This window comes from Anser anser, assembly GCF_964211835.1.
Source record: "Anser anser genome assembly, chromosome: 5".
NCBI classification, from domain to species: Eukaryota; Metazoa; Chordata; class Aves; order Anseriformes; family Anatidae; genus Anser; species Anser anser.
The window spans coordinates 49,492,189-49,514,328 of record NC_139725.1 but is presented as its reverse complement, the minus strand read 5'-3'; the positions used below and the strand labels follow the sequence as shown (position 1 = coordinate 49,514,328).

The 22,140-nt window shown below is 44.2% G+C and overlaps 1 long non-coding RNA gene across 2 annotated transcripts in view; it reads right to left on the bottom strand.

The window, feature by feature from the left end:
• Nucleotides 1-15,371, bottom strand: part of LOC310900620 — a 31,725-nt gene extending 16,354 nt beyond the window's left edge. For both annotated transcript variants that reach the window (XR_014585276.1, XR_014585277.1), the window contains exon 1: nt 3,668-15,371. This is a non-coding gene — a long non-coding RNA (uncharacterized lncRNA). The remainder of the gene's footprint in view (nt 1-3,667) is intronic.
• Between the last annotated feature and the right edge of the window lie 6,769 nt (nt 15,372-22,140).

Sequence of the window (22,140 nt, the reverse complement as noted above, 5' to 3'; positions counted from 1 at the left end):
AGTGGTGAGGATTCTTGGGTGACCCTGTAGACTCTAGGGCCCAACTTCAGTGGCGGTATTAACAGCAGGAGGTGATTCAGGAATTTGCAGAGATTTCAGAGAGGTCATAATCTGTGGGGAGCAATAAAACTGCTAAAACTGTCCTTTGCAGAGACTGACTGCCCCAGATCATGTTTTCTCTTTTTGGAGAACAAAATAAATGAAGATCTTTGGGATATGCATCTTGAGACAAAGAGTAACATCCATTTACAGTAATAATGCAGTCAGCGTGAGAGAAAATCAAAGTAAAATAAGGAAGGTGTCGTCATCAGGAACACTTGAACCTGGTACAAAATAAGATATACTTTGGAAAGACACTTCCTTTACCAACTTTACCAACTGTGAGGGCAGCTGAATGGATGGGATAATACACTGAGGCAGGTCTTTTCTACCTTTTGTTTCCATTAGAAACATAGTATGTCTATAAGACATCGGTTTTCTCTAAGTGCTTGCCATCTATCTTTTGCATTTTTCCAGTATCAACACAACATCACAAAAGCTCTTTTCAGCTGAGACTAAAGAGGAGTTTGCAAAATCCAGACCTCACCAAGCAAGTCACAGTGGCAAGCAGGTTAAAAATTAACTGGAGCTGCAAACAATAAAGCCATTCTCTCCAAGTGCTGCTCTGCATTACAAAAGAGAAAGTAAGCAAAATACAGAAAGGAGGGAGAATGCAGTTCAGTGCCTTCAGCATGTCGCTGGGAAGCAGGAAAAGATCAACAGTGGCCTTGGTGAAGGTTTCACTGAATTCAGTATCTGTAGCTACAGTCCCAATCAGATCCAATAATCCCGGACCAGCCAGGAGCCAGCACTGTGGACATGACAGTACCCCCAGCACCAGGCACCTCACCAGTGTCCTTCTGTAGTCATGGCAGTAACGGAGGCATCTCTGATGGGTGAATCAACATGGCTAAAATTTGTATTTAACTGTGGAAATACCTATTTCCTTCCCACCTGAGGAGTTTAAGTTAGGGCTTAAGGCTTTGAAGCTCTCCGGTCCCTCTCTAAGTAGGAGAAAGAAATTGGGTACTTCAGGAGGTGCTTTTGGCTTTGTTCCTACAGTCATTTTTCTTAGCAGCAACAACAACATAAGCAGAAATCTCTGCCTCCTCTTTCCCCAGTCCTGTACCCTTGCAGGGGGAGCAATGGGGTGAACTGGACTGGTACCCCTGTCTGGGTTGAAAGAAGCCCTGCCAAAAATAAACAAACAAAAACCACAGATATTGGATAAACCTAATCAGCTTAGTGGAGGGAACAAGAAATGCCCTGACAGTGGGATCATTTTTTCTCCAGAGATATAAATCATCCTCATGGGTTTACATTAAGAATGCAGAGGTGAACTGAAACCATTCTGGAGAGCCTTGAAAGATTTCTCAGGGGCCAAGAAAGTAAGAAGAGCAGCATGAACAGACACCAAAGGGAAAAAGAAACAGCAGGTAAGTCATAAATTCATAGTAAAACTATAAGAAGTGGAATGACCTCCACTCTTCTTCCCTCACCTGTCATCCTTAGGAGAGGGTAAAAAAAAGTTTATTGTGTTATCTTAGTTCTTTTTCAACAGACACAATGGACTGTATTTTGTTGCTGTAAACCTACTGCCACCAATGGTCCTATTTGTTCTAATGCATTGCTTTGCTCACAGCACTGTACAAAAACCATATGATAAAGACAAAGGCATAGACATAGTATTTACTTAATCATTTTAATACATTGCTTACCTACTGAGCGATGTTTCAGTGTACCCACACAAGAGTTTAGAACTGAAACTTCCCTTAGATAAATGTCCTCCTCTTTATTCTCATATATATATACTAGACTCTTAACCTAGACATTGATATATACATATAAACATACATCATGTTGTTTTGCTAGAGCCGTACATGGCTGTATGCACTCATCTTTGCCTGCTCAAACAGGATCTGCAGCTTAGCTGTATTTGATAAATATTGCCTAATTCTGTTTGATAAATGCTCCCTCTAAGATCTTTCCTCTATAACATGAAAAGTCAATGCCCTAATTTTAAGTTACCCTTTGAAAGCGAGCCAATATTCAGATGGATATTGACTCTGGGCCTGCTGGTTGTTCTGCAGCAGTGTTTGGAAGGCTGCTGTTTTAATGAATGTGCTAACATTTGATACACACACTAACAAAATCAATAGCACTATTTTTAAAAAGCGTGTGGCTTTACTAAGTACACTGTCACTACCCCGTTGTGCAGAAGTTTACTAGAAACCTCCCTATATGACTAAATTGATGCATCTGTCTCATTTCTCTACTTGCTTGCCAGGATGTATAACACCAGACTTCAAGGACATTCAAAGTCAGCCTCTGCAGCAGAAAAAAAAAAAAAAAAAAATCTGTGCTTACTTAAGTTTGAAGTAGATGTGGTAACCAGTACCTGAAACTCGCATGCAAGTGTCAAATTTTCCTCATTTCTTCCCTGCTGTTGTCACAGAAGAGACCTAGGGAACCTAACACAGGTTTTCACATCAGAAACTCCTGGTTTTATGGTTTCTGAAAGAACTAGGTGACTATGGGCAAAGAATAAAGTGTGTATACAGCTACTGTTGAACAAAGTCATCCCTGCTCTTTTGTCTTTAGTAGGCAAACAGACTGAGGTCCTTGAATCTAAACCTTGAATCTGCTGTAGCCCATCTACAGTCACCTTCTTTTCCAAGCAGCTACTGAAAATACCCAATATATGGGAGTGAACAGGCTAGAAACCTCTGAGAGAGAGTGTGTGAGAAGCAAACCCAGATGAAAGCCAGATGCTGTGTATATTCAAGCATTTCGAGTCACATTGACTTAACTCCAACTCTGAAAATGTGTCTTCTCTTTAAGGAACTGATTGAATGCCATAGTATGTGAGCATATATTTGAACTGGAGACTAAATATAGCACTAAAAAAGTCAGCAGTTAGGGCAAGATAGAAGATCAAACAGGTTAGACTAATAATACGTCCAAAATGTCTTCCTTCTCTGAAAAGTTTCATACCGTAGGATTATAGAACTATGTGAATCAATCAAAATTAGTTATTTCCATCGTCTGAATCTGCAGTGCTACTTAGTTGCCAAAACATGGCATCACCCTCGTCAAAAGGAATAGCAATTGCTTCGTATGCATTTGTATGTGCTTGTACCAGGCACAGGTTGGCTGGAGAAGAAGCAAAGAAGCTATACTAGAGGAAAAAATGAAATTTTAAGTGAAAAATGTTTCCTTTTTCTTCTATTTTGAGCAAGCATTCACCATGAGAAGGAAAATATGACTTTTATATATATAAATTTTACCATAGTACATTTCAACAGTGAGGCTCCAGAAGAAAACATAACATTGGGAAATTCCTACAGCACACAGGTAAAACTGGTAAAAGAACTGTAGAAAAGATAAAGCAATCTTATCAGAGATTCAGGGGATATTCATTAAATTAAAAGTTTGGTAATTCAAAGCTTTCCAAATTAAAATAAAGACAGCAAAACTCATTGCTACAGCCCATTATCCAAGTGAAGAGCTGAATCAAAGTGTAGATTCAAAGGCAGACTGGGTGTTTTAACGCATTAAAAGTACAGAACAAGCACAAAACGAAAGAGTTTTGGGGGGAATATAAATCATGATCCATGTAACATCTCACCACAGGGCATCAGGAATGTGCTTTTCTTGGTGGCAGATTACCACCATTTACCTTCTGTGTTGCTGCTTCTGGCCTTTCCTCCTAAATGCCTAGTGGGGGGGCTGGCCAGGAGAAATACTGGGTGACAGTCACGATGACTGAACGACAGTTCATCGCAGCACCTCCTACCTCCTGAAAACACTCCTCTCTCCTCGGAGAAGGGAATAACTCAGATTACACAGGCAGTTTTAACAAGGGGTTTCACGCCCCTCTGGCGAGGAACACCAGGGAGTTCGGGGCCGAGTTGCTCTCCAGGCTGCCCACACCCCACAGAAACAGTGGGGGCACGCCAGTGAGCCCCTGCCACAGCCACACCGCTGCTGTGTGTGTGCAGTCTGCCAGCAGCTGGCACAGCTAGCAGGGCAAACCACGAGCTTCTTGAGCTCTCATGAGCTGCTTGGACCACACTTGGGTGAAAGCCTGGGCTGAAATCTTCTGCCTTGCTAGGGAGCTGAAAGACATGATGGTGATGCCATTGCTGCAGCAGTCAGCCCAGACCTGCTGTGATCCTACGTATCTAAATGTCATTACCCCCATTTTAAGGAGTCACTTGAGATAAACAGAAATAAAATGAATTATCCCATGTATCTGTATTGAGGGAGGAAATGATGCCAGCATTTTTGAGCCCCAGTGAACTGCTGTTACCCTACCTTCCCTCCTTCAGAGGCATTGCAAAATTAGAGCAAAGTGGTCTTTCTGCACCTATAAGTATCTGATACTGGGAATGCAGAAGAAAAAACTATTCTCCCCTGCACACACAAGCAATATCATGTAAACAGGGAAGAGTGGAAAGGCAGTCTCCACCGCAGGCCTTTCTAATAAAACTGTGCTTGTGAAACTACAACCCAACAAGTCAGGAGACTACAGAAAACCATCTATAGATCCACAGCTCATTTGGACCCCACTTGATTCAAACTGAAACAGAAGCCCCGTACAAAAAGCCCCCAGGCTGGTGGCTGGAAAGGCACTATGCCATGATGCTGTGTGAACAGCAGAGCAGCGGGATGGTCAGGTTTCAAGGCAGCATTGACCACATCTGGGGAAAAGAACCCAGCAGGTGAGGGGAAGCTTGCGGAGGCAGAGTGTCTGTCAGTGTGGTGGCAGGATGCAGCAGCAGCAAGGACTGCAGACAAACACACCTATAGCTGCACCTGGATCAGCTCACTGAGTTGCAAACATTTGCTGAATTCTTCCCCACACTCTTCTGTCTCATATTATTTAATCTGCCTCAGTAAATGCAGCCTTTAACAATAAAGTCCAACTATTACAGACTGTTCTGTGGCCTGGGCGTCACGTCAGGGTGTCCAGCACACACGTATTAGGTTAGCTTCTGGGCAGGGATTCATCAAATCTAACCTGACTGAGTAGCAGCTAATTTTTTTCTTAAGCTGACATGCCTTTCCACATGTAGGCAATATAAATGTGCGCATTTCTGCGCAGATCAGTAGTCAATATCACCCAGAACAGGGGCCCTGCTGACTTTTCGAGCTCCTTCCACTCCTCAGGCGGTTTGTTCAACCATGATTCATTTTAAGCAGATGATTTCCACCATGCTGGACATTTTCTTCCTCTTTTATTACATGATCTTTCCAACTATTGAGGATGTTTTAGCAACATGCGAAATTTTTTTGTGTGTATGGATGCATCCTGCAGGTTGTAATGATACCACTGGGTTATTATAATCAAAGAGGTTCCAGAAAGGAAAGAACTTCAGTATTTATAGGCTCAGGTTTTTATGAGAAGTACATCACAGCTGATAAGCGTTTCTCTAAGATCTGATACTTTACCATTGCTACAAGAGAACTAATAATACCAGAAGGCATTAATGCATCTTACCCAAAATCATAGATCTGATTAAAGCACTAAGAACATTTCCTTCAGAATCAGTTAAGACACTTTGTAGAGTGAAACACCTGATAACAGCAGTAACAGCCATCCAATGCAACAAGCCAAGCCTCCAGGCCTGATGATGGGAAGAGCTGAGGCATTCTCTGGCCCAAACTAATGCAGATTCAACATGTACGTGTGTGTGTGTGTGTATGTCTGAGTGAGAGGGGGAAAACAGCAAAGTCTGCCCAAACAGCAATGAGCAATGCTGCAGGAGCAACCCCAAGAAGAAGTCAGCAGGAAGCTTTACGGGCACAGAATACAAGCAGATCTGGAGTGTGTGGAAATGGCCTGGGTGTTGTGTATTTCTATAATTATCAGACAAACAAGATTCTCTGTGCATTTGCTGCAAATAAAATGTTTTTGCTTAAGAATAAACCTTGTCCAAAACTTTTTTTTTTTTTTTTTGAGGGTGTGTTGGGAGGAAATGTCCTGTAAGGGCTCTGAATACTCACTAGCCATTCAGAGCAGAGGGACCACGGTGCCCAAACGATCAAAGGATGTCTGGTCACATCCTCCTGCCTTTGCTGCACTTCCAGCTGGCAGCCATTTCACCTGATACTTGATGGTGAGAGGGTACCCAAACTGTTTTTAGGTTCTGTGGGACAGCTGGAGCATGCACTGCCTTGCAGTGGGCAGGACAGCAGCGTGCACCCCATGCAGCAGTGCTGATAGTTGAATCTAAAATCTACAGGAAAGAAAGAAAGGCACTGGGCTTCTGCTAGACAAGGCATTTTAATTTGCACAAACACTAGTGACAGATACTTTGGAAGTTTCCACTTTGTATTCTGCTTTTATCTTAAAGTCTTAATAACTTATTTTTCCAAAAAGAGAAAACCCAGAGAATACTGATCAAGAAGGGGAAACATAAGTGTTTCTAATATCCCCTTCACAGAGCTGTTTATACTGTTTTTACACGGGCATGTCAGTAGGTACATGTCATGTCTAATGGACAGGCTTCACCAAAAGAAGCTAAAATTCATCACTGTGGCAATTAAGGAAAGCTCCAGCAGGATTATCCCAAATCTGAAGTAAGCCACAGGACTCCTTAAATCTGTTCCACACAACCTGTGAGCAGTGCATGGATGCTGTTGCCCCTCAGCAGCCTGAACCCATCTAATGGTTGGTTCCTTGGACATAGCTGCTCTTTGGCTCGCTTTGGACATGCTCCTCTTTGGCCTGGCCAAAACCCAAAACAAATAAACAACCAGAACAAAACAACAGTGAATAGTTTTGTACCAGTTCAGCATGCTGAGAAGGCTGGGCACCACAGCTGGTTAGCACTGGAGTGATCTGAGGAAGGAGGCAGGGCGCCATGGCAAGGGTGGGAGGGAGAGCATGACCGTGGCAACTGGCTGAGATAATGGCAGAGGTTGTTGTGGAATCACAGGCTGAACTGTGAAAAGCAATACTTTCCTTTCTGTGAAACGAAGGCACTAATGCCAACTAATAGAGCTGTGGCAACTTTTCAGGTGTTTGCCAGTGACCTAAACATCTGCTGCTATACTGCAATAGAAGAAAAAAATGATTCGGTCTGTCTAGCATCTAAATTACTTGTTTTCTTGTTAGCTGACCAACTTCTTGCAAGATATGCTTTCTTTTCACAGAACAGCATATTGTGAAACCCTAGCAGTTCTTCTGCAAGCTGTCAAATACAGTCACTGCAAGTGGGCACCAGTGCAAATGAAGCAGCCAGTGCCAGGAAGCATAATACCCCCTGCCAAATAGCCCCTCTTTGTATTACCTATGCATTCAAGCCTGTTCTCTGCAAGCTGCATGTCTGGTACACATTCAAATCAGACACTGACAGTGCTGGTGGTACTGCAGGGGAAACCTGCCACTGTGCTGCACTGCCTCAGAGCAGCCCTGCTGAGCACCAGAGGACTGGACTCCAAAAGCGATGGGTACTCCCAGCTGGCACCAACACCAGGGCATTACGCAGGCATTTGGACATCCCATGGCACCGCAGGACATCCCATGGCACCTCCTTATCTCAGTGGATTTAACCTCACAACACCCTTCTCTATTGCATCATAGGCTACTCTGAACAGAAGCCAGGTGCATTGCCAGCAAGCAGCCTGCTAAGGCACGAGTGTGTCAGTGGCACAGCAGCAAGGGGAAAAGCTGTGTCCTCTTGCAGCCCCTGCTCCTCTGCCCTGAGGGGTCAGCCCCGCTGCTGCTGCCTGCACACTTCAATAGCCCCATTCAGATGTACCAGAGCAGGATTTGCCCTTGCCCTGTTCTGCCAAATGGTTGTAACAGCAACAGAGAAAATGCACAGAGAGGATTTTCCAGCCTGTCATCAGAGCAGAAAAAAGAAACAGGAAAAAAAAAAGAAAAAAGAGAGAGAAAGGGAAAGAAGTGTAAAAGAGAAAGCCAAAATGAAAGCAAACAGGGGAGGTTGAATGGAAATACATCTCCTAGGTCTTCAGCTCAGGTTCCTCCCTATTGCAGCAACTGTCTCTTGTAAATCTCCTTAAGCTCAATCTCACACTTATTTGACTTCTTTTGAACCCCCCTACTCCCATTGGAAAGCTATTTTGGAAACCCACTCCTCTCGTGGCTAGAAGCCTTTTAATTTCCAGCCTAATTTTATTCATAGCCATATGTCCATCTGTTCTTGTGCCAGCCTTGTACCGTAGCTTAAATAGTTCTTCTCCCTCGATGATGTTAACCTCTCAGTTCTGGTTTCCTGCTTAGCTTAAGTTGATCCTATGTGCGAGCTGCTGCCAAGCAGGCATTCCCTCACCTGCCTCCATCCGGTGGCGTGGGCCCATCCTGCATCTCTGCCCGTGACACCATGGTCACACTGCCTCCTCCGCACTGGCACCAGTGCTGCTGCTGACCAGTGCTACCGCTAGTGCTTGTTCTGTTGCTGACTGGATGGTCAGCCAGTGCGGAAAGCTCACCTCGCTGAAAATTAACTCAGAAAAGATCCTTCCCTGATCCCACAGTTATCCAAGCATTGGCCCAAGGAAAAATATGGAGCATAGGAAGAGAAAGGTCAAAAAAAAAATAAAAAATGGTGCTAACAGCTTGGATATTGATTGGTTTAAACTGGTTGTGAATCCATACCTAAAGACAGCAAGAGTTCCTTCTTACCCTTTCACACTGCCAGGTAGGAAGTCATGCTTCTAATCTCTTCTTGTCACGTACTTTGTCCGACCCCCCAGAAGGGCTCTGCATTTGTTCCTTTTGTAGTCAAACCCTCTGTAGCACGGGATGAACAGACCTCACGCTCTTCTGGAGAAGACATCAATGGTGCCCTCTTCATTGGCATTCATACTCGCCTTTCTGGGTTAGAGAAAACTAAGCTCATTTGTCCTCAGATTGCAAGTTGGTTGTTGTGGTGGTGGTGGTGGTGGGGTCTTTGGTGGATCTTTGTCAGTCCTGGGGCTTCACGGTGCTGAGCCCTGCCCAGACATGCTCTCCAGACCTTTACCGTCCCCAGAGAAGTCCCTATGTAATCAAAAACCTTGCCTTGGGCTGTAGTGTGACCATCCCAGTGCCAGGGAGAGAAGAGGAGGTGATGCTGACAAACTGGGCAATCTCAGTGCCTTGGCTAGTGGCACCCTCACACCAGACAGATGCTTCTGTCCTTAAGCACAAGAACCATCTGACCTTTTACATTTGCAGTCAGGCGTATGTTTATGCATGTTGTTGACATGGAGCCTCCAAGTCCTTTCAGATGGTATTTTGTAAAATGAAAGAGGTAAACAAATGAAACAGATCTCTGAAGAGTAATAGGAGGAAATAGAGAGAGAAAACTTTCTCTCTAGAGAAACAAGAGAAAAGGAGACCAAGCATTCTTTAAACAATTTTCCATTTGACCTGTGACAGGCTCTCTGGCCCTTGCTGCCTGATCCGCCATCACCCTCTCCCACTCCTGCAGTGGTGCGGCACGAGCGACATTTCTCCCTGGGCCCTTTGTTTTCAAGAAGGATGTAGAGTTCCCAGAGTACCTCTGAGAATTCAACACTGAATCACTTCACACCTGATGGCAAAAATATGCACAGACAGGATGTTCCTCAGCCAGACGGGCGTCCCTCTGCCTAGCAGCTGAACTGTGTAAACCCCATAGCTGCTTTGACGCAGCAACCTGGTCCCAGGAGCTATAAAACCAGGCCTGCCTGAGGCCGCAGACTGGCAGCACAATGAATCTGCAGCCTCCATGTACAGAAGCTTCCTCTGGATCACGTCAATCACACGCGAAAAACACAACCACTTCCTTCCTTCCCCCTCACAACACGGCCTGGCCCAGGGCCGTGAGCCCAGCACTCTCTGTCAGAAAGGGGCATACGAGTGTTGGGCAGGACTTCCTGGTGGTGCCATGATATCTGGGCTGGGTAGATGTATACAGAAAATTTACTGCACGTCCACAGACCACCTGGGCCTCATGCACGTGTCTCACATGAGGGGCACCTCAGCTATCTGCATGTGCTCAGTGAAGCTGCTCTGTGTCTGTCTGCAAACAGTGGTTAGACATCTGGGATTTCTGGACATCTTATTCCAGGTGGAAAAAGAGGACATGTCAAGGGAAACCTGGATGCAGGGTGGCACTGGACAGCCAAATGTCTGCATTGTCTTGTTCGACTGAGGTTTTGTCCTTTGGAATATGAGAGATCTTCCCCTTAGATTACCTTTGCCTGATTACAGAAATAAGTATTATTTCATAAATAAAAATAAATAAATCAGGAAATCAGATAGGAAATAAATAGAAGTTACCTCTAATTCTGTTTTAGAAAACCCTACAAATATGAAAATGACCTAATCCTTAGATTAAAGCCATATTAGCGGAGCAGGGGGATATATAGTTGCTCTGCTGTCTGGATTATCTGATGGAGTAACACTTAGAAGTGCTGCTTGCCAACCACACACATAAACCTGGTTTATCGTATCCTCAACAAAGTAGATTATGTTTTTGTGGTGCCCTTATCCACATGTTCAGTCACCAGGACTGTATTACCTTCCCCGGTGACCTTCAAATTGCTCTTCCAAATTAAACAACCAGGCGTTAATCCCCAGCTTCAGCTAAGGTAATTGGCTGCGGTGCGAGAGGTGCGACCCGGGGCAGAGCTTTGTGGTGGCAACAAGGTCACTTATCTCAGAAAGGCCCCAGCAGAGAAGACCTTCACCTTGAACCTGCCATGGGTTGCCACGAAGGTTCAGTGGCTCTGAGACCTTTGTGACAAACTGAAGTTCTTCCTAGAGCACTGTCAGGCACCTGAGGGAAAGGGAAACCAAACAGCAGAGTTTCCCCACTGCTGCTCTAATTAAGCAGTTCATTAGGTGTGAGCGGAGATGGATGGGTTGCTGCAGACTGTTCGTTCGAGGTCCTGGTCTGAGCCAGAACAAGGGCAGTGGTACAGAGTTAGGCTCAGTTTGAATGAAGCTGGAAACTTATGATTTGATCTAGTAGGGTTTTCTCCAGTGCTGAAGGACTTTACCAGTTTTACAGGTCGTATGCACTCTTGTTACAGCAGCCAGTCACTTTGCTCTCATTTGGCATTTCAGATTGTCAAATCTGAGGGACTTGTGTATTCTGTGTTTTGATCCACCTTCCCACCTTCCTTTGGCAACCTGTGCTCCCAAGGCAAACTTCGAATCCAAGAGAGACCCTATCAGAGACCTTTCCTGCTCAGCTGAGTCCTGAAAAAATGACAACTAAAAACGCTCACTATTTTACATTTTATGATGCATTCTTTAATATTTAATAAAGAAGAGGCATGTATTTAACTAAAGTAAAAAATGTTTAATATTAATGTTCACAATAATTGATAACTATCTTATAACAAAAATTCCTAGGTATTTTAAAGCTCTAGCCATATTGTCCCAGCTGTGTTATCTGTAGAGAATGTGTTACAGCTATGTAAAGCTTCTGTGATGGCTAAGTGTATTCAATTATCTCTGCTAGTTTTGTACCCCCTGCCCATACTCTCCATTCGTCTCAGCATTTGCTAAATATTTTAAGCTCGTTAAGTTAGTTCATGCATGCATTACAAATAAGCACTTAGGGGAAAAATATGGCTATTTTATCTACCTTGATGTACAGGCATAAACATACCACTAATCTGCGTACAGCTGTGAGACATCATCCATTTTCCTCTTACTCCCCCCTCTTCAGAAAACATACTTTGGAAAAACGGGTCATGCAAATGCAGGGATTTCTACAGGGAGCCCGCAGAACAATGCACACATTTGCCAGCACGTAGTGGGCTCCCATTGTCTTGTCCTCAAACACATAATAGGAGCTACGCCAGTGGGAAGGCTAAATGGGGAACAAGCGGATGGACAGTAGAGATGACGTTGGTAGAAAGTGCAAGAACCTCCTTCTGCTTCTGTTTCTTTCAGAGGCTTGTGCATAGTAATTCCTTTCCATTGTAATTCGTTTAGCGTATATATTCATGATATGCTTGCTAAAAAACCCCTGGCTGTTGTCAGCAGAGAGGCTGTGTGAGTGCCTTTATTCCAAGAGCCCCTTGGAGTTCAGACAGTATGGCATCCATGAGTGAGGAGCATGAACTCTTATGGTAATGAAGATTACAGTGAAGAATGGATGGGATGAAAGCCCAGTGGCTCACCCACGGACAGCAATTCAGAGGATTTTCCCTTACAACACCAGAGTACTCAGCTATAGCTAGGTTTCCCCAGACCTTTCTCTACAAGCCACCTTAGAGATTTCACAACCAGGCTGGAAAAATTTACATATAGATAAAACCTTCGTTTCAGGCCTCCAAGCAAATGTAAAAATGGGCCCTTGTTTTTCTGTGAAAGACCCGGAGGTAAGACAAGTGAAGCCCTGCAAATACACATACAAAAAGCTACACAGTTAGAGTCTGAGTTGGTACACATTCAAAGAGCTGCACACAAGTCAAGTAAATTAAATTAGTTTACCCCAGCTGATAAGTAGGCTTGTGAAAGTTAACACATCTTTTTTTCTTCCTTCACTTTTTAGCCAGTTTATAACAATCGGCAGCAAAATAATTATTTTCTGTTAAGTTCTGTGGGATGACTCTAGAAGATGATGGAGAAGTGATCAGTTCCCATTCACTTCCAGAGGACTTCTTCCCCAAGAATTCAAAGTGGCAATCAGCAACAGCAGTAGTTCTTCCATCCCTTCCCCTTTCAGTCTCCTCCACAAGCTCTCCACAAGCTGTGAGATTTTGAACACTCATCTTGCTACAAGTGAAGAAATAAAAGACATTGCTGGAGTGCCACTTTTCAGACTGTTCATCAGTCTTCAGTATATTTTTGGCCTGGGAAAAAGAATATATATTCTTTTTTCTCCTGATCTTTTGTTTTCCTAATGCTTGATAACAAGATCCATTCCGCGTTCTTGTAACAAGAATTCCTTGAAAACTATAAGAAGCATCTTCCTATTTATAAAGTTGTTTGGAGAGTGTGGATATTAGTACCATTAGTAGTGTTTTTAACCTGCTTGTCCTCACCAGCTCCTCCCTGAGCTCATAGTGATGGAGCATCATTACCACCCTGCTCCCAGCCTTTGCCTCCAAAGGCAAGGATCTGAAAGCTGGTTTCACCATGGGGAAACCAAAGATCACAGAAGAGCTACGACGCCTTTCTTCCTGCAAGCTGGCCCCTCCAAGGAAGAGGGGAGATCATGGGGAAGCTAACAGCACTGCCAACATGCTACCTACCGTGAGCATTAAGCCTGTCTTAAACAGAGAAAATTAATACCAAGCACCTCATTTAAATGGCATCTCATCTGGGACAAAAGCCAGGAAATATAAATGTTGGTTTGGTCTGCTCATCTCTCACATGACTGTGCCTTTTTTTTAATTTTTTTTCTGTGATGAGCGGTAAGGATAGAAAATCAGCCCCAGCTCTGCATTTCCTGGCTTTTGTCGGTTTATGTCACACCCATAACATTATTCAAATGGGGGGGTTTGTGTGTAACAGATATATGTCGACAAAGCCCCGTCTAATGCCTTTTAGGTTGCTAGGAAACCCGGCTCTGTAGCCACCACAGAGATATCTCCGGCTAGGGGCTTAGATAAGCTCTGACTTGTTTTGATTAGGTGAGCTTTATTACAGAAAAGACAGCAGCATGCTTGACATCGTGAAAATATGACCTGCTACAAAAACGATGGTGCAGAGATCATATATTGCTCACAGTGGCGTCCCGGGGAGGACACTAAGAACACATTTCTAGCCCCACCAAGTCACTTCCACCCAGAAAAATCCACACCTCCTAATCAAGGTTTCCCACGGTCCCCTAGGACCTGGGGCAGCCACTGCTAACACCTCCATGTCAAAAAGTGCTGTGGTGAGAAGTCATTATTAGTCTGGCTTTAACTTCATGTTTCAGGAGAACGGTGGTATTTGTGGTCAGGTGGGTAGAGCAGATAACTAAGAACTAAATTACCTACGTTCTTCCCTCAGCTCTGCAATGTAACGATTGTGCTTAAAGAATGAATCTGAGTGAGTTATACCCATGTAAGATATTTATGCAGCCCCATTAATGGAGGGGGCAAAGGGATGTAAGCCTCTCCATGTTGCTTGTGGTGACCTGGGGTCTGCTCTGTGGCACTGAGGCTCTTCTCTCTTCGGACTGAGCATATTTCTGTCTGCTCGTTCTGTGCTGATGCCCTGCCCCTGCCTACAACATGTCCAACAGGCATTTGGCCATGTGGTGGAAACGCTGTGCCTTCCTGATAACTGTTTTTCATCCTTCACCTCCTTACTGATAGAAAGTTTTCCCCTTGATCTACCCTACAGCAATTCCAGCACCTTACTACTTGTCCTGCCCATTGTGCACAGGTAAATAATAGGTTATTCCTTCCTCTCTGCAGCAATCTTTTATATGTTTGGAAACAGTTATGCTTTCTCCCTCAGCAGACTTTGAGCAAAACAACCTAAACTTTCTCAGTCTTTCTTCATAGACCATGTTTTCCTGAACCTCTTTAACTCCATGCTGTGTACCCTTTGAAAGCAGGGCAGGTATTCGACAAGCTACAGAAAAAAACAACGATATCTAGGTGAAAGCACCAGCCTGAGCGCAGGCTTAGTCATGCTGCACCTGTGAGCTATGCAATTTCTGTCCGTGTTGCTGGCAATAGCTTGGGATCACATAAGCTACCCTTTAATTAGGAAGGGATCAAGCAGACATATCTGATGATATACAGGCTTGCCATTGGGTGGTTGTGCTGAGCTCATGAGCAGCTGAAACCGTATGACAGGGACCTTGGGTCCATGCTGGGCTGTAAGCACTCTCAGGGCTTTCAGCGGTCTAAGTTTACATATACATATTTACGTTTAATAAGGTACACATCTCCATCAAGAACCCTCATGTGACAGATGCAAGTTGTAGCAGTCAGCAGAGGCAATCTAGCTGAATTGCTCATGGGGTCTATAAAGGCTCTCCCTAAATTTATGCCCAATTACATGAAAAGTTTCATTCACTCAGGAAGTATAATCAGCCCGTAATTGTGGCATTGTTAAAGAAATCTCTACGCATCAATCTGTCTCAGATAAAGCTATTACAGGAGTTAAAAAGTGATCCAAAGGGTGAAAACAATCAGGCTCTTTCCAGCTAATTGGGAAAGCAAGTTTCAGAATAATAAGTTCTGTGCCAAGAACTGTGCAGCTGAAGTGTTTCAGCTGGGAGAGCTCAGTACAAACAGGTACTTTCCAAACCATTCAGTATATAGGTTAATATTAACATTAGGCATTGCACATTTAACTCAACGGCCTAGGAAGTAATGATCTGGTATGCTTCCCCGCTCCCGTGGCTAAGCCTTGGATCTGCATACAGTACTTGAACATACCCTTATGCACTGCAGTCCTGTTAGAGAGGATACAGAAAGCCTGTTGACACTGTCTTTGCAGCTCGCACCTGGAGCAAACCCTGGTGTCCTGGCTGACTTGGACAATATGGCCTGTGTCCCTCGGGAGCGTGTGAGCTGTGACCACACCGCAGCAGAGCAAACCTGGCATCCTAACAGTCTCCACTGCTGCCTGTAACTGGGGCTAAGCACGTGCCCCACCAGCACTGGGGTCAGCATAGACTTGCCCCATGCACAGCAGAGAACCACACTGGCCTCTTCCTCAGAAGGTGACCAAGCCCAGTAAATGTGTGCAGAGGCTGTTCAGCAGTTGTTCCAAAAACACGCTGCCTGCTTCTGCTACAACCGCTTCTGCTGCCATCAATTCCTCAGCACACAGCGTCAGAGCTCCACCACAGAAAACCTCACCCTCTGGGCTGCAGACAAGGCCAGCTCAAACTAGGGCTATGGATGGCTACACACAGATGCCTGTTAGAGCCAATTTTGGCCAGATGGTGTTTGTGCACCACTGTTGCCCCAATTATGTGCCTGGCTCTTAGCTGCCAGCCAAGCTGTGACATAACACGTTGCTACATGGAAGTGCTCTTAGGGCCTGGGTGTTGCTGTTGGCAAACAAGGATGGGAGGCTGCTGGTGGAAAAGGCTGCTCGTGTGTCTGTCTGTGTGTCTGTGTGTGTGTGTGTGTGCGTGCGTAAGAGATGAGTCTCTTTTGTCTCTGCCCCTGAGCTGCCCATCTTTGCTGAAGAATTCCCAAATCACACAGCATATCTTTCCTAAACATTGTTGTACCTAAACATGACTTTTTCCTCTCAGCTCTTCAGTAAACATGACTTAGGCAGGACACCTACCAGAGCCAGGAGCAATACCAATCTTGCTCTTGGGGGCCCTCCACTTGTCCTGAGCATGGCAATGAAGCTGTAAAGGGTGAATGTGTGGCTCAAGAGAGTCTCTCAAGGCTTGTTAAGGTCCTGGACCTCTCAGACTCAGCATGATGCTTCAGACCCAGGTGACAGTGCAGCACAAAACACACTTACGGCACTGAAGTCCCAAACTGGCATAGTTTGTGATAGAGGCATGCATGTCAAGCTGCATGGCATGGTAGTTGACATGTGCAGCCTTTGTTTTGGTGAATCTGAAGTCAAACGACTCAGTGCTGCAGGCCAAGCCCAGCACACCCAGCTGGCCTCCTACCTCCTCCTCTCTGCCTCCTGCAACACTCCCTGCTGCACAGGCCTGGGCCTCAGCCAGTTCAAGGCATGTGGGCGCCCTGGGAGTCCTGAATTCCTTTTTGCTCCTGACGAACTTTTAGGACAGGATGGCTTTAGAGTTCTTGAGACTCGCACTTTCCATACCAGCTAGGAGACTTGTGAACACAGCCAAGTGACGTTTGTGCCCATGTAGCAGTGTGCATGAGTATAAGCCCATGGGCACTGGAGAACGCTCTTGGGGAACTGTGTGGGTAGTGTCTGTGGAGTGCAGGCCTTGAGAGAGCAGCTCTCCCAAATACACCCAGGTTTCTTCAGGGAAATTATTCAGCTTGCTTCAGATAGGAGCTGGGCTGACATGGCTTCAGTGTAGGTGACCAGGAGATCAGGGCCAAGGTGCAGATCTGACTACATATGGACTGTTTGGATGCACTCAGAGCCCTGGATGATGTTCACAAGGTCTAAGAGGAACAAGGACAATTTTTCCAACTGTGCTCTGTATGTAAGCAGTTTTCTCAACTGCTCCTACAACTCTACAAATAGGTACTCAGAAACACCCCACATTCTCTTGGCTACTTCATGAAATGAGGGAGGAGCCAATCGGGCATGTCACAGCCAAGGCTGCTGCTTTGATTGACTAATGACACGTTGTCCAGATTTAAGCCTCCCTGGTTTGCATATCTTGTTACTGGAAAACTGGGACTCTGTACTGACTGAAAGCAATGGAAATGAGTTATTGATCTGTGTATTATCTGTATACAGATGGCATTTCAGCCTCATATGCTCTGGTTCCACAAACATGTGAGCTTTCCGAGCTATGCATTGCTGACAAGCGGTGGTCTCGCAGCCCAGCTACCTCCTCACATCTCTTTCTTTATTGCATTCCCATTCCTCACCACTCACTTCCCCCTCTTTCCTGTGCAAGTTTGGACATTCATTCATTGGTCCCATCCGAGCTCATGCAGCTCCTTAAGCCAGGAGAAAACCATCAATTTTATTTTTGCTGCATTAGGTTTCCCTTGGCTTAGCAAATGGATGTAGATCACAGGTGGATCTGACAAGTGCCAGAGTGGACACACAGTAAATGGCAGACGTGCACAGCTGGAAAGGCAAGAAGGCAGGGGAGAGTGGTACCTCCCCTCCAGTGGCAGTTAGCCATTAAATCAGCTCATCCCGTCCTGCAGGATTGCATCTCTCTGTGATTTGGCCACACACTGAACAGATGTACTGATGAGAAATAGTCCGAGGGACACTGAGCAATTTCCCTGCCAAAAATTTAGCACAAAAGACCCCTCAAAACTCATCCTTTTTATACCAAAATCTCTCTTCAAGACAACAAAACCCTAAACTCAGTAATAAGACAGGCTCTGCCACAGTTAAAATACAAACATGAACAACTGACTTTCTTTGCTGTTTGTCCTCCAAAACAATACACTCTTCTGTATTCCTTGGGACTCGCAGGAACACAGAAAACCAGGGTTGGCTGCGTACTCCCAGCTGTGTTTCCCAGCCTCTTTACCCATCACCTCACCTAAAGAGCTCAGACAGCAGAGAGGTCTGTTGTCAAAAAGACCACAACGTTAGGAGGTGATTTATCATGCCCATTGATTCAGCTCTTCCTTCCCTAACATGAGTATTATAAGCATGGCTCAATAATAGGACAGATACCTTCTGGATAGTTTTCCTGGGCCTAAAAGACAGTATCTGATGCAGAGTAAATGACTGAAATTCAGCTAGAGTCAGCGGAGAATTTGCCCAATTGAGAAATGGAGTTCTCCTTAGGGATGCCAGCCAGACCTGTTAAAATTTGTGAAAGCATATCTGATTTACACACTTTCAGTGTGCTATTACTTCTGCCATGAGGTTGAACTTTTTAATGAGATTAATGATCCATGGGTCACAGTGATTGGAGATTGATGAGGTTCTCACCGAAATCAATTTACTGTTTCTTCCTGCCAGGGGTTGCTGCCACTCTGCTGCATCCCAAACTGGGTCACAATTAAGACGATGTAGTTCGATCTGGCTTTCCCTGACCAGATGCTTCAATTCAGTGCCTACAGTTTGTTACATATAGTTTTCTGATAACCTCAAGGGAGCCTAATGGTAGCAGGGCATTAACCCACTGATGCTAATCTGCAGGATTGGGTATCAGGATATGCAAATGAATTAAACTAGATCTTCTTTTCAAAAGGTATCATAAGATGTCCCTTGAGCTTTATGTACTTTTGGACATGATTGGATGCATTAATATTTAATTTCTGCCAGGTGGGGTTCACCTTCCTCTGAGGTAAAGAGTTTACAGAGTGACACAGATCTTGTGCCTGCCTTCTTGTTCTTCTAACAAGAAACACAAGATCCAGTTTCTCTCTCCTCATCCTTCCCCCACTGCTTTCCTCCCACTATGTTTTAAAAACCTGACAGTAATGTGAAAAAAGTTGTTGTGCTCCCATTAGGGCTCTGTTCTCACTCTGTGACTCCCCAATCACATTTGCTACCTTGATGTGTTAGCATGGCTGGGATCTAAACAGCAAACCTTTTTTCTTCTTCTTTTTTGTTTTTAATAACTTCTTTTCTTCATCCTGGTAGTGTCCTGAAACAGCTACTTTAGCTTCTTGACCTGAACGTAAGAACAACTAAGTGGAGATTTGCACCAGAGTCCCAATCCAAGGCTCGTGCAGATCCTGTTGACTGCTGTGGCAGGATTTGGGGTTGTTGGTCCATACAGCGTGAATATTTGCCCTGTGCAGGCCCTCAGGACAGTCTGTAGCTCTGCAGCACTCCACGCTGTTTGATTTATGGAGTTCCAAGTGACCAGGGACATAACCATTGCCAGTAGTTAAGATCATAAATTTTAAAAGTCAGTAGGGACCACTAGCCTTCATTATACCGGAAGCCAGATAATTTAATCCAGTAAATCCTGCCTCAAATCCATATCTTGTGGTTGAGCTGGAACATATATTTTCAGAAGCTGTTCCAAACTCAATTTAGAGATCTCATTTTAATGAGGTATCCCACTGAGCTCTCTGCATCCCTGTACCTCTCCCTGTGTGCAGCACTGTGTATGATGTGCTCACTTCTCTCTTCTTACAGTAGTTTTGCTTAAAACATTGCTTATTTTGGTTAGAGCAGAATTATTTACTGAGTGCTACCAATGTGTTCTGCCTTGCTTAAGTAATGGTTTTATAATGTAAATTAGACAGATAATGCTATTCATAAACCATACTGCATGATCAGATGGCAGACTAAGCTTAGCGAGATAGAGATTTCCTTTTTAATTAAAACTGCGACACTTCTGTGTAGTGGATTAACACTGAAAGGGTCACTGGAGGAAGTGAATTAAAGTAGGATTTGAATGATGAGAAAGTGGCCATTTTTGAGCAATTTAACAGCATAACAACTGTGTCACTTCCCAACGTCTTCCTTGAGGGACTCCTAAGACTATATTACTTTGAATTAACCCTTAAAGCTCCTTAAAGATAGTAAAATATTTCATTATGAAAATTGGGACATGGAAGGTTAAAGTGAAAATGAAATCATCTTTGGCTTCTCTTTTGCAACCTTCATCTTTTGAAGATGAGAATGAGAATTTGTTTTCGCAAGTACCTGGTACCCAGGGCTCCCACCAACGTCTGTTGGATTTGGGAGATCTTCAACAGCTTCAGAAATTGAGCCCCAATTGCTCGTTTTAGGTAAATTGTGTTTTTCCCTCAGACAATGTGTGCACTCGACAATTAAGCTGCAATACGAACACTGAGCTTTAATTCCCACAATACCCAACCCTGCTGGCTGGCTTGTCCCAGGAGGCTGTCAGTAACCAGTGCATCCGCAGATGTCACGCTTGCACTGAAACATCCTGGCTTTTTGATGAAAGGAAGCCTGGAATATTTTATTTTGCTTAAACACTCTCAAACTGAAGATCTTGAATCATCCTGATGTGAGCCCACCTTCATACAGTCCTCAACATGAATTTCTCCCAGTTAGAATTAGCTGCTGTTCAGCTGACATCTGTTAACAAAGCTGAGTCTAATAGGTGGTTAACTTCAAATCTAAAACTTGCACATGAATTCTTTTGCTAAATACTCTGCAATTAGACATAAGCTGAGTAAGGCAGAGGCTGCAGCATTGTATCAGTAGGAAACAACTAAGGAGAAGAAATCTGAGTTGTCCTTGTTCCATTAAAAAAAAAATAGCTGAAATATTTCACCCTATATTCCTCAAGTATGTAAGAAATTCTGAATCAGCTGCTCACAAAGAATAAAATTGTTATCATTAAATTTCCACATGCCTATTTACAGCAGTTGATTAGAAGTGTCTAAAAATTCTTAAGCAAATATCAGCTTTCTTCCAGAAAAACTGTCTGTTGATCTGTTGAAAACAACAAATCCAGTGTGGTTACAGACATTATAAAACAGACCAGCTATTTGGTATTACACCTCAATAAATGATTTGTATAATCAAATATTTCTGTGCTGGCACACACACACACACACACCAAAAAAAAAAAAAAAAAAAAAAAAGCATGACCCTACAAACAGGATTATTGGGGGGATAAAAAAAAAAAAGAAAAATGAATTCAATTCATCATCACCTTACATTTGCTACAAGAAAGTGACTTCTATAGTGACAAACTATAGGAAAACCAGAAAACCCCTAATACTCAGACTGCAGGCTCCTTGGAAGGGGACTGAATTTACTTTGAATACTGCCACAGCACAACAGCATCCTCCTCCTTATAGAGGATCTCTTGATAGAAGTGAAGTACATTTATAACAATAATAAATAAAATTATGCTTACCCCATTGAGAATCATAAAGGAAATTAATTTTTAGTTTTAGAGAATAACTGAATAAAAAAAACCACACTGAGCAGCAGCATAGACCCTTCTCAATACTAGTGACAAACGGTGCTGGATATCCAGACAGAGAGGAGCTGGAAAGAGAGCCCGAAATGGGCATGTTTTGTCCCCAGCCCTCTTCAAATCCCGTGTTACAAAAATCACCAAGCTTGCAGCTACAGGCAGGCAGCAGGACCCACGCCTCTACCTGTGATCACCTACCCCCATCGCTTTGTGCCAGCAAACCCTGCAATGCAGCAGCGAGTACTCTGCACTCGGGTAAGTGTTTGCTTGTCTCCCGATGTCTGTGCCAGTGAACGTGTGCAGGCAGCGGGGAGCTTTAATAAAGCAAACTCTGCAGTAGACTGCAGAGCAGGCTGATGAACAGTTTCAATGGTGCTGGGGTGTGCCGAAGCTCTCTGCCTCCCCTCCTCCATGCAGCCCTTAAGCCTGATAGATTAAAGCCCTGGCCAGCATCAGGTGGTTAAAACACAGTTCATTAGCTCACGTTGCTTGCTGCCTGCCTGCCGTGGAAAGGCTGCAGGAGCCGCTCATGATGATCACACACTGAATGTGTTTACTGGAGTTCAAAACAGCTTGTCTCCCTCATGCCAAGACTGCCCTTTAAAATGATATTAATTAAGCAAGCAGCTTTAATACAACAGGCAAATGGCATGTAATCAGTGATTATAGCAGCAGGGAA